Source organism: Sceloporus undulatus, unplaced genomic scaffold, assembly GCF_019175285.1.
Source record: "Sceloporus undulatus isolate JIND9_A2432 ecotype Alabama unplaced genomic scaffold, SceUnd_v1.1 scaffold_12, whole genome shotgun sequence".
NCBI lineage: Eukaryota > Metazoa > Chordata > Lepidosauria > Squamata > Phrynosomatidae > Sceloporus > Sceloporus undulatus.
The window spans coordinates 2,417,244-2,432,167 of NW_024802934.1; positions in this window are offsets into that span (position 1 = coordinate 2,417,244).

Sequence of the window (14,924 nt, forward strand, 5' to 3'; positions counted from 1 at the left end):
ATGTATCAGATTTCTTGATAATCTTATATTGTCAATTCATATTGTCTGCTTCCAAAAACAAGAGGGAAGAAAGTAAGTCTATTTGTCTTCACCTTTCCTATAATTAAGGACTATCCAACGAGATGTTTTGCTTTCTGAGGCAAAGGACAAAATGGAGCAGGGGTAAGCATTCCACATAAACAAGCTATCTAGACTGGAAGTTGAATTATACCTCAGCATAGGTGCTAGGGCAGCATTCTCTACTGCAACTGAAGGCTGAAGGCCAGCTTAAGGAAAATAGGGCAAACATCATAACATACATAGCGCTTTTCTCCATGCCACTGATATGTGCCCTTCAGCACTTCCTGAATGGGATAGAAGATTCACTCTGTGTAATTACAAAACTGGCCTTGATGCCACCATATGACAGTTAATGAAATTATTTTTATCTTGCCTCTTTATCATGAGATTTCAGGTTGTCAAACAGAGGAAACAACATAATTAGACACTTCTAAATTAAAATCAATAAATAATTTAAATGAGAAAAAAAAAACAGCAAATAGTCCAAACAAGTGAAAATAGCTTGAAAAGGTCAAAAGAGTGTTGTTTAAAAATCATGTACATGCTTAAAGTAAACTACATCCAACAGGTTTACTAAAAAGCTATATCGACCTGGCACTGAAAAGAAAATCAATACTAGCATCCATTGGACCTCCAAGGACATTTCACAGGTATGACAGGACAGCCAAGGAGGCCCTCTCCCCTCTCCTCCCTCATCTTATTGCCCCACTGGTAGAACTCAGATTAGTGCCATCCATCAGACTGGGATCCTTGGGCAGGCATATATAGGAAAAGGCACTCTTTCAAGTATCAAAGGCCTTGTCTGGACTGGCCAGGAGACTCCAGGGGCATCCTGGCCCCACAGCTGCCCCAACCTCTGTTTCCACACAGTGGAAGCTGTCTCCATGGTTGTCCCACTGAGCTCCCTGGCACATTCACTATTGCAGCAGGTCACTCACTTCTGAGTCAGAATGAGGCACCCAGTGATAGCTGCAGGGGTAGTTGTGCAAGGCACCCCAGTATGGCACCCACCTGCCACAATACAGAAACAGATGTTTGCAGCAGCAGGTACGTTTTTAAAATTTGAGTTAACTTTGTTATACCTTGGTTCTCATGCAGGACATCCTGGATATCACCCAGGAGATTATTGCATGGCAAAAAACCAAAAAACAAAAAACTGATTTACCCCTGCTGGGATACAGTCACTTACGGGATGCAGTTGGGAATTATCATCTTAAAAATGCTGCCAATGCTGCCGGCAGTCACCCAGAGGCATTGGCAGCATTTTTAATGTGATAATTCCCAACTGCACCCCATGAGTGACTGCATCTCGGCAGGGGTAAGTTGCTTTTTTTTTGTTTTGTTTTTTGCCATGCGATAATCTCCCCAGACTGTCAACAGCATGCCTTATCTGAACAAGATGATGCCAGAACAGGGTGGGATGGACCTTTTGATCTGTACAGACAAGGCCAAGGTCCCAAACCATGCAGGGCTTTGGATGTCATCACCAGCACCTTGAATTCAGACTGGAAGTGAAGTGGCAGTCAGTGTCGTTTCTTCAAGACTGGCATTATGTGTTGTTTGTATTTTTCCTTGAAAAACAATCTTGCTGCTTATTTGAGTTTAGAGATGTAGACAGTTCAGTACCCAAGAATACAGAACACAGAATTCTTTTGCAACAGATAAGATCCAGTATCCGCAACATTGCCTAGGCTTACATATTCCTACCCAGCAGCCAAGATAACAGTTACATGCTTCTCCAGATGTCTTCACTTCTGATTGTTAGGCAATTAGCTACCTGAAAAATAGAGCCATTCCAGAGCATTAAAAAGTTACATTTTGGATAACAACTGGCTATGTAAGTCAGGGTGTTCTAGGATTGCAAGACTTTTCCAAGCTTTGGCCATTTCAGTAGCTGTATGTTGATTTTGGAACTTCAGCCCAAGGAAGCTCCTTCATTATCATCCTTTTAAATACCATGCAAAGCCTGTTCTGTTTACCTGAACATTTGATAAAATGAAATGTTTGATTGGTTTAAAACTCTGTGTGTGTGTGTGTGTGTGTGTGTGTAGTGGCATCTTTTCTGAATCAGTTGCTATTTTATGTTGTTATAAAAGTGTGTAAGCTGTTCAAAATGCCGCTGAAGGCAGAAAAGTGGTGCATACATTTTAAAAATAAATAAAACAAATTCAAGATGTCACAAAACCATTTATTTCTTAGTTTAAATTGGGGTGGTAATGTTCATTTCAAATATGAGGCACTAATCATGATGTTGTAATTGTTCTCTGGCGCCAACTAAAATTGGAGCCAGAGAAGAATTATAGTTTTTTAAACCCACCGCAAGCTCACAAAACCCCTTCCCATTCAACCACACATTAATGCAACAAGCTCTAAGAAAACAACAACAACATAAGCTTAAAGCTACCCATCTGCAGCAGAATTTGCTATACCTCATACAAAACACAAATAGATCTGGGAAATGTAACATTCCTACAGTTTAGGAAATTCAAACGTCAGGGATTTTTGGACAAGCCACAGCTCACAAATTTCATTATGTGTAGCAAATACTAAGAAAACCCAGTGAAATTCATTGAGTTGCAATAAGATGACAAGCATCTTGAACACACACACACACACACACACACACACACACACACACACACACAGAGGAGAAGTTGCTATGGATGAAGAGGTTCTGCTTTCTTCCCAACTGTAACAGCATAAATTTAAGTGGATAAGCTTGGGGGAGAAGCCAGAAGTTTTGGTGGATTGGGTGGGATGTGTAGGGCGGTGAGTTGGAAGTTTTATTTTATTGAGTGGAGGTTGTGTTTGTTTCTTTGTTTGTTTGTGGTTTTTTTTTTTTTTTTTTGGTATAAGCATGAGAGCATAATCATTCCTTCCCTGGAAAGGTGGCAAGAAAGATGAGTCAGGAGACTGTGTATGTGAAAGCAAGAATGTTATGGGGATGCTACAAGTTGGCTGGCCATATCATGTCCTGGTCCTTTATCTGTCATTCCATAATGATAACTGAAAGATTACTGGAGAATGAATCAGGTGGCTTACCTATCCTAGACGAGGTGTAGCTGCTGGTGGCAGTCTTTAGGAGGCTGATAAAAGCCACTTATTATTCTGGAGGCCACTTGGCTTTCTAGTGTTAAGACTGGTCTAGAGCACCAGGAAGCCAATGAAGACTGGTGGCTTCCATGTCAGTAGGGTTGTGAAGCCACTTCAGAGTTTGGTCCAAACTTTAAAACAGCAAAACAAGATGCTGAAGCTATTGGTTGCCTCCTTAGCTCCTTTAAAATTCAGATTAAAACCAAGTGTAGGTTCTGTACCCTACTGATAAGGGAGCCACCAATTGCTACTGTATCGTATGTTTGTCAGAGTGTGCTGGCTGAATATCTCTGTTTAGGATCACTTTTCCCACGGTGCTGCCATATCATCAGGATTCAGTTTGTTTGGATATATTTGTTTACATGTCCTCCAATATTTTGTAGATGCCAAATGGAGAGCATTCTTATTACAGTACACTGTTCATACCAAAGACTGCATTACTTTCCACTTCTATACTTTCTGCTACAGTTTCTCAAAGGCTCTGTTCAGTAGTTAGAGTGAATGTATTTAACATTTGTCTAGCACAGCAATAATCTGTGTTTTATTGTCTTTTTGATACTGAGTTATTTAGCTTGGGCTAATCCCCCCCCCCCCCCCCCCCCGGTGTAATGCTGTTTCTATTTTCAGTGTTTTCACTGATACAAGGCATGTTTATTTCAGTGTTGATGGCCAATTTTGTGATCCAAGGAAATTATGCACTGGCATGCACTTTCATGTTTTGGTACCTTGATTTAAAATTCAGTCTGTTTCATGAAGGCAGTGAATTATAGTCTTGTTCAATCTTTGCTAGTTTCCTAAGTACAACCACTTTGCTAGCTGATACGTCTGTTTGTAAACAGACCAAATTTATGAACTGGGCCTGGAAAAAAAATTAAGGCATTAAAAAAAGACTAGACGTCCCCCCCTCCAAATTCCAATGTGAGCTGAGTTATCCTAGACAACTTTGGAAATCTACCATTGATGAATTTGTTCTAAGCCATTATTGTCCCCAATGACATATTCTTAAACAATTGATTGATGGAGCATAACACACTGTTTGCTCAAGAAAGTAGGACTCCCACCTGCTCTTTCCGCCTTCCTTTGAAAGTGTGTTTTAATTTAAAAGAGCTTGTCTAATTAAATTCACTGTTAGTGACAAAATTATCTCTTCATTGACAAGCCCCCTTAGCAACATTTATATTTTGAGGTCCATGTCTGCAAGGAAATGATTTGCAGACATGAGATTAAGAGGAGGAGACAGTACGTGTGTGTAAAGCATCAGTCTCAAGCAGTCCTTTGCTACAGACCAAGACAAAAGTCCTTTGGAATTGCAATTGTTGGTTTACTGCAGAATTTGGTCTCTGTTTATAAATTCACTGTAGATTCACAGGATCAACATAACTCAGTTCAGTATTATCAACATTACACCTTCACTGACACTTGAGGAACAGTTTGTAATAATATAACAAATTGCATATGATTTGTATTAGACTTTTCCAATTATTTGTCTTAACAGAGCACTTTCAAAGCTGCTCTCATCTTCCTTGGTCAAACTTTCACATCACAGTTCCACATGGCTTTGATGTTTTACTGTTTACTGAAATTTTCATATTTTATAACATTTAAACTCCATGCTTAAGCAGTAGGGCAATGAAGATATTCTTCATGGTGACGATCTGCTCATTATTATTTGTGCCAGTGGTCTGAAAACCTTTTATTAAGAACATCCAGGGGGGGGGGAGGAGATAATGGTAATTGTCTTGCTTGGGGAGTCATCTGGTTCAACACCTTCACCAAACGTAAAAGGTTGTTCCATTACAGTACAGAGAGCTATAGGCCTAAGGAGTCCATTATTTGTATGACCTCACAGAGGTCACCTTCTTTTACAGATTGAGCACTGGTACTGTAGGAGTTTCACTAGTCTTTTCACATCACATGATATCCTAACTGTTCAAATGGCGATACTAGGGATTGAAAGTGGGACCTTCAGAATGTACAGCATGTGCCTTACCACTGAGCTGTGATGTCTCCATTGCAAAGCAAAGCTCAACCACAAAACATGCTGAACATGAACTACAGAAGCATGCACAAACAGTCTTCCCTGTGCAAAGATGATATATGCAAATCTACATCCTAAATTCCACTGTGGAACCAAAGAACTGGTTCCTGCTACAGATTTGCATTTTGAGTTGTTAGTTGCTAGATAAAACTAGATAATCAGATCAGATCCACTATGTATTTGTATGGAGAAACAAAGCCATTGCCAAGAATAAAAAGCATATTAATTAATTTTTCACATAAATGCTTAAAATATTTTCTAATAAGTTTCCGATTAATATATTAACATTTGATCATCTTTCAAAGTGCACAATCAAACAACTGTTTACACATGAATCTCGTGATTGTAAAGATTTCTCCAGCACTCAATTTGTCTTGGCTGTGATCCTAACTGTCATGGACTCTCAAAGGCTTTATTGTCATGTTACTGAAAGATGCAAATTGCTCATTTCTTTGGTGCATCCATCTACAACAGATAAGTGAATGTCAGCAATTCTTAGTAAATGCTAGATCCAAAACATTGGTTCATTAAAAACTTCCTCACAGTATTTCTATATTTTCTAAACTTTTAGGATGATATCTGATCCCCCACCCCACACCCCAGCACACATATACACCTTGTGTTATCACCAGCGTTAGAGACTTTGCTGGCTTTTGTCAAGCTGTCACATGCAGTTTAGATAATTTTGAAATCATTTCACCAGTTTGAAAAGTAAGGGTATACTCCAAAGGTTTACAGACCATTAATAGGATGTTTTCCCTTGTAATATCTCCTCCTGTGCAGGGCTAATTTCATTTTAACACTATGATTTGAACACCAGACATGCAATTACTTTCTGTTTTGGAGTGGAAGCCCTTTAATTCAAGGTCATATTACATGAGCTTTATGAAGCATGATGAAGAGACAGCTACAATTCAACAAGACTAGTTAAACCTTTCTTCTCTGTATCTATTTTCTCCTTTATTTTGTTTTTTTTAAAGAAAAAAACCTTTCAGATATTTTCCAAACAGCCAACTAACAAGCTTGAGTGTCTCTGAAACAAAGGACAGCTCATTTTCTGCCTTCATTTTGTGCATACAAGCTGTAATTCACTTTTGCTCATGTTAATAGCATCTGCCGAGGTAATTAGAAAATATAATGAAGTGCAGTTTTAGAGTTTCACCTTGGAGCTCTCTCAATTAGTTAAGGAAAACGGAACAGGAATGTCTAGTAGTTTGTTGCTGTATAAACTACACTAATGGGCTATTTGGAAATGACTGCTTTTAGATCAAGACATCTGGTCAAGTATTCCTCATTTAAAGGAACTGGGGGTACCTTAAGAGAAAATATCTTTAGCTACAATCCAATAACCTGGAAACTGTTCACCTGAGGCCATATACCTATTAACATTACGATATTGAGCTGTTACCAGTGAATAATATCTCAGCCATACATTATACAAGCTCTGGGTTTACATAAATGATACTACGTCACACAACAGTATTCATATAGTTATGAAATTCATATTAATATCTCAACCATATATTATACAAGTTCTGAGTTTAAGTGTACGGTACTATGGCTCAAAACACATGGACAAAATGATGCACCTTTAGGCCACATTGGGGGCATGCCATTTATACAAGTCATGCCCTGAATGTGGCTTGAAGCTGTGCCAAGGCTGTGCCAATGAAAAAGAGAAAGACAAAAAGGAGAGGATAGAATTCGCATCTTCTGTTGGCCCAGTTCAAGACCGCAGCTGTGGCTTGGTATAATAATAATAATAATAATAATAATAATAATAATAATAATTTGTATCCCGCCCCTCTGAGAAACAATCGGGGTGGCTAACAAGGTAAAAATATACAACATATCAAAACCCTGGTACCACCCCCCCCCCTTAAAAGGTATTAAATCTAACAAAGAATTAAAACCATACAGGTTAAAACTGACCGAAGGGTCAAACAACAAAACAATACAACAGAACAATAATCAATACAACAGTGATCAATGGGAGCAGCAGTATCTCTTTATGAGAGTTTCCTGAGGATTAGGACTGGGCATGTGTGGTTGTCATGGTCCCAGTGCGAATGGTCTTTTGGGCCTGTCTGTTTTGGGCCCATGTTACACAACAGTGTTTATACAATTAAGAAATTCATATTGAAAGGGACAGTATAATTTCCCACAGAAAATAACATGAACAAAATCCTGTTTTCATGTAATGGCTCAGTCATTAAGATGCTGACTCTGACAACTGCAAGATCGGCAGGTCGGCAGGTTGAAACCCAGCGTTGCTTGACGGAGTGCGCTCCTGTCACTAGTTCCAGCTTCTGCCAGCCTAGCATTTTGAAAGCATGTAAAAATGCAAGTAGATAAATAGGTCCCACCTTGGTGGGAAGGTAACAGCATTCTGTGAAGTCATACTGGCCACATTGTCGTCTTTCACAATGCTAGCTCTTCGGCTTAGTGACAGAGATGAGCAGCCCCTTACAGCCAGACATGACTTGACAAGCTTGTCAAAGGGGAAACCTTTACCATTAAAATATTACACACACACATATAGTGAAATGAGTATAGGTCAAGAAGAAATGGTGGTAACAGACTTGGGTCTGTGCTGGTCCAAGTGTTTTAAAAAGTGTTGATAGGTGAAACATTTCATGTAAACACCTATTATCTGCCTTCCTTTTCCCCATATCGACTCATTTATAAGCTTATACTTCCATACTGTATTCAGACACAGTGAGGAAAGCTGATTTGAATTCAACAAACTCAACATATTTTATTTAGTTATTTATTTTAAACATTTTGTCTTTCTCCCAATATGGGGCACAAAACAGCTTACAAGTTAAAAAAAACAGCTGAAGCAATACATAGTACAAAACTTTAAAAGCATCAGATAATTAATCCAATTAAAGCATTAATTTGAAACAATTAAAAACACAATCAGCACATATTATTTATATGGGGAAATATGGTCTTTCGGACAGTCTGGACCTACGCTGTATATGGCTTTTTAGGCCATAATCAGCACTTGAATTGCATCCTGAAAGCCAGCAGAGTTGCTTCAAAAAGGCAGATATATGCTTCCTATAACCATGTATAAAGATTTTTTCAGGAATTTTTAAATTTTGAGTTATATTCAGGAAATAATTTTGAGTTCTGTTCATAAAGTAGCAAGAGAAATAGATCTGGAGCTTATGCTTCAATCCAAAACCCTACAAAAGGCAGTCATTTCAAAAATTGTTGTATGATCTTGGATGTAAATAACCCTCATTAAGTACTAAACATAACCTGAAAAGAGAACTTAGTATAGTGAAATCTGAAGAATGATGGAAGTACATTTATATGGATACACTTGATTTTGTATTGGATATTACTGAAAGAAGGACTTCTACAAGATGATGTTCCTTTCAAAATATCAAAAATGTTTCCAATTGCCTCTTGTGAATGAAGAGGCAGATATCAGTGATAGGGCACACTATGGACTAGTGCAGCTTCTTTAGTGAGGCCCGGTTAATGTAAAATTCATCGTCCTGTCCACCTCCTCAGCTGTACATGAGCTAGTACCAAGACCCTGATGCTCACCTGTAGCCCTATGGTCCAACATCAGTTGGCTTGTCTATTTGACCTGGGCCAGTCACTGTCTGAAAGCCCCATGAGTTAGAATCTGGGACCATAATCAGGCCCATCCTTGGATGGGTAAAGCATGAGGGGATAAAGAGGCCAATTCCAGGGTGTCTGAAGCTTAAATAGTTTTCTTTCTCCATTCCTAATTTTTACAAAATGTTATGGAATCATCACCCACTGCCTCTTTTCAGACATGCACAAATCTGCCATTCCTCTGCAGTAATCATAGAGACCCACTGGCAGAGCAGTTGCAAGTTTTGTTGGTGTAGTAGAAACAGAAGTGGTGCATTTGCTCATATTTGATTGTACTGTTATGTAGAAAAACAATATTGGACCATGATTGTAACTGCCATGAAAGGAATTACTGGCTTGGATTGAATCAACTCTGTGTGTGTGTGTGTGTGTGTGTGTGTGTGTGTGTGCGTGTGTGTACATGCTCCAAATTTATAGGACAATTGTAGCCTACATGATTGTTGCCACATGCCTGCTGTTTGTTTAGCAGTTCATATACATCTTTACAGTAAATTGATAAAATGTATCCATACTGCATTTTTTGGATGATGATATTTTTATTTATTCATTTTTGGGGGGTTTGTGTGATTTTTCAATATCAATTTTTATTTATTTATTTATTTATTTATTTATTTATTTATTTTATTGCAGAGTACATAAAAATTAGGAGAGAAAGAAAAGAAAAGAAAAAGAACAAGGGTTGAGATAACATCATTTAACTTGACATTACAGTCTTAAATTTCCATAATTCTGCTACTCCTTTCCACTTTTCTTCTTGTTGTTATGTAGATCTGTAATTATCAAGCATTGATAAAATATCTAATGTAGCTAACTCATTCTGATTCAGTGTCCAATCTTCTAGTGTTGGTAACATGTTAGATTTTCAATTTTTATTTTTACAGTGCGCCCTTGCCTTATGTGGGGATCCATTCTGGACCCCACTGTGTAAGGCAAGTTCCATGTGTGCTTGAGCCCCATTTAAACTAATAGGGCTCACATACATGGTGCAGCATGGTGTGTGTGCCATGGGCACGTGTGCCATTGACTCTTTGTCACATGGCTTTCAGTGTAAGCTGAAAGAAGCATATGGCGCGCCCATGTATGATGCAAGCATGCTTTATTTTTTTAAAAGGCAATTTGAATATACAGAAAAACACTCCCACCACCAAAAAATGACCAGAGATGATGATGATGATGATGATGATGATGATGATGATGATGATGATGATGGGACTTATTTGTATTTCCCACCTCTCCCAATGAATCGAGGTGGGATTGCAGCATAATACAGATACAAAACCAAAATAAATCATGTACATTAATCCCAAAAACCCTCCCCCCTATTTGCAATGATAAAAATACAAAACAATTAAAATTAATCACACAATTATAATACTATCTAAAAATAAGCAGGATGGCGAGGACAATAGAAGCGGAAGGGGACAATTTCCTTTTGGTGGTTTTTTTGGGGGGGAGGTCAATCCGGAAAGGCCCACCAGAAGAGAACCATCTGTACAGCCTTTTTAAAGGCATCTAAGGTGGTAATAAGATGGCAGGTCTCCTCCGGTAGACCATTCCACAATTTCAGAGCGGCAGATAGAAAGGACCTCGTGTTGCAAGGCTGTAATAAATTCTTCCCCAAGGATCTGAGAGTGTGGAGAGGACTATATAGGGAGAGGCGTTCTTGCAGGTAGCCTGGGCCCAAGCCATGTAGGGGTTTTAAAGGTAATAATCAATACTTTATACTGTGCCCGGAAGCTGATTGGCAGCTAGTGAAGAAATTTCAAAACTGGTGTAATGTGGTCAAACCTGGATTTACCGGTGACCAGTCTGGCTGCCATATTCTGAACTAACTGAAGCTTCCGAACTTGGCAGAAGGATAGCCCCATGTAGAGCGCATTACAGAAATCGAGACAAGAGGTTACCAGTGCATGTACCACTGCTTCTAGGTCACCCTGGTCCAGGTAGGGTTGCAGCTGGCATATCAACCTAAGTTAATATGAATGAAAAATAATTTGCAACATCAGAAGGTCATATTTGTGGCCCTTGGAAGGTCAAAGAGCAAAAAAATGGCACTCTGATTGCTGCAATTGCCCACCTCTGATTTATCAAGTGTCATTCTTGTGGAACAAGGTACCATCTATGGGTGGTTTTAGAGTCAACTCCAGTTAAAATCATGGAAACCATGGGTGACCTTGGGGAAAATCAAACTCTCTCAGCTTCAGAGAAGGGCAAAGACAAAGGCCCTCTGAATAAGTCTTGCCAAGAAAACACCATGATAGGTTTGGTTTAAGGTTGCCATAAGTTGGAATGAAGGCACACAACAACCTAGCATAGATCTGGTGTAGTTTTAGAGGATGCTTTATACCACACTGCTTCTGTCTGTATCTCAAAGAACTGTTCCATATCTGAAAGAACATCTCCCCCCTCCCCATATTATTCAATTCTCTAATTTCCCCACATGACTAAGAAATCAGCAGTCTTTATAAAATAGGAGCTAGCTCATTTGTTTCTACATAAGAGGTGTCTTTTGTGAATAAGAACCATCTCATATCTTTTAGGCCTTTGTATGAGATTCAGTACAATGCATCCTTTTCCTTTCCCTCACTTTTCTTTCAGAGCAACATCAGTTTACAGCCAAATTTTCTGGTTCAGTTGGGTTTGCAGACCAGGTTGGTTGCTGATGGCAGGATTAAAACAATATTATAAAAGCAAATAAATTCAAGTAATCTTAGTGGAGTTATTTCTTGTGTAGTGGGAGAAAGGGTCTAAAACATTTCAGTAAATTGTTCCCTATGGATTATTCACTCCACTCCATTAAACACTCATAAGCACACTCAACTATCAAATTAGTACTGCCAAACAGTGTTATTTGTGATGGCTATTTTTATTCACAGCAGGCAGGAATCATTCCTCTGTGAAAAGAAAGCATTTCATCCCATAACCCTCATCTCCCTCCCGTTTCCTCATATTTTGCTTCACCCAGCACTACCAATGCCATAGAACATCATCTATTTTAGTTTCCTAGTGCTGAATACTGATCAGGCTATTCACAGAGTGCCAAACTCTGCATTGTTTTGCATTACTTTTCATAAAATAATCTAACACATCACAGTCTGTGAAAATGGTTGGCACAAGTGTGATTTGTCACAAGCCTTGTATTTCAGATTCTGTTTAATCTGAAAAATTCCATGTTCTCCAAAAGACATTCCCTCCTTTCAACTTTGACTATATCTACAGATCTACTTAATATCTATACTATAGTTTTGTTGAATAGGCAACTTCCCTCTACTGATTTCAGCCAAAAGCAAATTTCTCAGTAGCACTAATGACTTACATTAAGCATATACAGAGCTTAATTACATACCATGGTTCACTTCCTATTTTGTCACTCAGGCGTTTAACCAGGAGAAAAAAATGCTGGAGCTCAAAAGAAAAGAAAAAAGAGAGAAAGAGAGAGAGAGAGAGAGATGAACTCAGGTGAACTAATTAAAACCCACATAACAATTTTCAAGAAATACTTCAAATATTTCATATTTAAAATAACTACTGGTAAAGGATGTATACTAATATTGTGGCATTTTGTCTCAAGATAACATATATTTAAGAGAACAACCATACTTGCTAAAAGCTGATTTGAACTAAAATACACAGCGGCAAGAAAACAGCATCAACACTAAATTCCCTCTCTCAGATCTTCAAGAAGCAAAATGGTTTACCAAGCCTACAGGGATGTTTGGAACACATAATTTGCACTAGCCTCTGCTTAAAGCACCAGATCCTGTCTGATCTTGGAAGCTAAGCAGGGTCAGTCCTGTTTAGTATTTGAATGAGAGACTGCCAACATATAATAGATGCTGCAAGCTATATTTAAGAAGAAAGAACTGGCAAAACCACCTTGAGTATTCCTTGCATAAGAAACCCTATGAAATCCATATGGCACGCAGCATTATAGTGCTCCACTGATGCTGTGTCTACATGACACAGCACCAAAGGAACTTGGAAAAGCCACATGCTGCTGGCTATGATACCCTTTCTGGGGTGTGAAATAGAGTCGCTTTTTCCAGCTCCTTTTTATGCTGTAGAAAGGAGAGATCAGGGCCGCAGTGTGTGGTTGCCATAGCCCTGATCTGGCACAGATAGAGGCAGCTGCAGGCCACCTCTTAGGAGTGATGTGTACAGCCTCTAAGTTCACTAGATAGTGGGAATGTCTTGAAGAGTAAACTTAGGCGGGATACAGACCACCCAAAATGGCGGTCTGCCACCACCCTAGTTTGCTGCATGAAGGAGCCTCAGTGGACAAACTGCGCGGCTCCCTTGCGCAGCAAAAAGAACCCACAAAAAGCAGGTTCTTTTTGCGGTGTTGTTGTGATGCCACAAGGTGCCAATGGCGCACTTGCGGCATCATAAAGGCGCCGAGACAAGCGGACGCTAGGCGTCTGTCATCTCAAAATGGCGGCACTCGTATGTACAGGGTGCCGCCATTTTGACACCCTCATCACGTGCAAGGGGCGAGGGGTGTCTGAAAGCGCCGCCCCTTGCACATGACAACGGCACCCCATAGGGCCCGTCTATCGAGCGCCTTAGTCTACTAATAAGTTGCTTTGTCAATCTGCCGTCATACAGATAATTTCCATTTTAAAAACATTGGATTTGAAAGAACTGGGTATTATTTCTTAAGAGGAAAATGACATGGCTTTGCACTGGCTGGTCCAGAAAACTGTTTATATCCTTTTAAAATTGTAGGCCTTGAAATTTGCTCAAGAAGAACAAGCTGGCGCTGTTATATTTACATTTTTTTGTTGTTAACTGTCTTGAAGTTGACTTCGAACAATGGTGTCCTATGAATAAGAGACCACTAAGTCATCGTGTCCTCAACCTTCCTGCTCCACTCTTGCAGATTCATAGTTGTGGCTACTCTGATTAAATCTATCCACCTGGTATCCAGTCTTATTCTTTTCCTACAGCCTTCTGCCTTAGCAAGCATTATTGTCTTTTGTAGTGAGTCCTTAATTTTCATGATGTGGCCAAAATACAACAGCATCAGTTTAGTCATCTTTGCTTCTAGGGAGAATTTGGGCCTGATTTGCTCTATGGCCCCTTTATTGGTGTTTTTAGCAGGCCATGGTATCCACAGTAGTCTTGTCCAGCACCACATCTTAAATGAATTGATTTTCTTCCTAGGAGCTTTCTTCATTGTCCAGCTTTCACAACCATACATAGAAATGGGAATTACAATGGCATGGACAATCCTAACTTTAGTATTTAATGTGATATCCTTACACTTCAGGATCTTGTCTAGTTCCTTCATACCTTCCCTTCCAAATCAGGGAACCTTATCGCACACATTATTCTCCCCATTATGGGAACGGGAAGGGGACTCTCGGCTGCGTGCAACTGGGAAAAATGGATTTTACCACACAGCAAATCATCCACAAAATGGCCCTGTTCTGTTCCCCGGTGCCAAGCTGTCCCCATTCAGTGCTGAGGGGTGCCATTTTGCTTGGTCGGAAAACCTCTGACCTGAACATTTAGCGTGGCCTCGAGAGTCCTCTTCCTGTTTCCATAATGAGGAAAATAATGTGTGTGATAAGGTCCCAAGTCTTCTTCTGATTTCTTGACTGCAGTCTTCACTGAGATTGATGACTGAGCCCAAGTAAGGAAAATTTGGAATTATTTAAATCTCTTCATTGTTTTGCCTCAGATGCTGCTGCCAAATAACCACATAACACCAAGTTGGAAGAAAGGTCACAACTTTATTAGCAAGCAATTGGTAGGGTTGGCACCAAGCATGAGGTCAGGATCTGAGAAATCAAACAACCCCACGTTTGTCTGATTATCCAAAACCTGGCACCCACCAGGCGCTTGGGATGACCTAGGGGCTAAGGAACACCACTTGACTGAAAACATTGCCATGCATTCACATATTCACTAAGCCCCTAGTCACCGGGAGGCGCTCCTGTGTTATGGCCCCCGCAATGGCCATACGCCTGCCCTATTCGCCTTCGGGTACCTACTGACTCCCAAACCAGAGCTCCATAGCCCTGGTACCACACTGTGCAGATCCTGGCCTATGCTGCCGCCCCAAGTTGTGACAAAAATCCCACAAAACAGC